Below are 816 nucleotides of genomic sequence, written 5' to 3'. Positions count from 1 at the left end.
GGGGGGGGGGGGAGAAATGAATTTTCCAATCGGGGGAGTCCCTCCGGGCTCATTCGACGTCGGAAAGCCGTTCGGGGTTTCTCCGGGCTTTTGAAAATTCATTCCTCCGTGCCTATCTGAGATTAAGAAATGACACCGATGTCATTTATTAAAAATATAGTTCTCAATCGGTAAGCTTTGGTTTCATTGCTTCATCTCAATTAGGGAGGGGAGAAATTAATTTTTGAATGAGAAGAACTTGTTCGGAGTTACTACACGCTTTGAAAATTCATTCCTCCTCTCCTAATGGTGATTAAGCAATGAAACCAGTGTAATTTATTGAGAATATAATTCTCCATCGATAGATATTGCTTTCATTCTTTCATCGTAATTAGGGGGGGGGGAAAAGAATTTCCCTATCGGAGGAGCCCCTCCGGTTAGTCCGCACTTTTGAAAATTCATTCCTCCGCTCCTACTTGAGTAGGATAGAATAGAATTTCCCGAAGATTCCAAAAAGCTTCATTGTTCTTCGTGCATGAAAAATGGGGATCTTCGGGAAACTCCTTGCGATCACAAGACTTTTACCGATTTATTTTTCTCCGTGTGACGTCCGTATAGAAGATCAAAAAATCAATTTAACTTTGGGATAAATGGAGAGGAGAGAAAAACGTGAATATCTCGGAAATTAGATGCGACAAAGTGGGTCCTATTCACGTGGACGTACACATATTATTGGACTGAAATTTATAGAAATTTTTAATTTGCAATTACGAAATTCCTTGATATTTCCGTATTACGGCAGCGCTATAAAAATTCCCAATAAGTTCCCGGAATTTC

Source organism: Diachasma alloeum, unplaced genomic scaffold (assembly GCF_001412515.2).
Source record: "Diachasma alloeum isolate Michigan unplaced genomic scaffold, Dall2.0 Dall_scaffold_00445, whole genome shotgun sequence".
Classification (NCBI taxonomy): domain Eukaryota; kingdom Metazoa; phylum Arthropoda; class Insecta; order Hymenoptera; family Braconidae; genus Diachasma; species Diachasma alloeum.
This window is presented reverse-complemented; position numbering follows the sequence as displayed.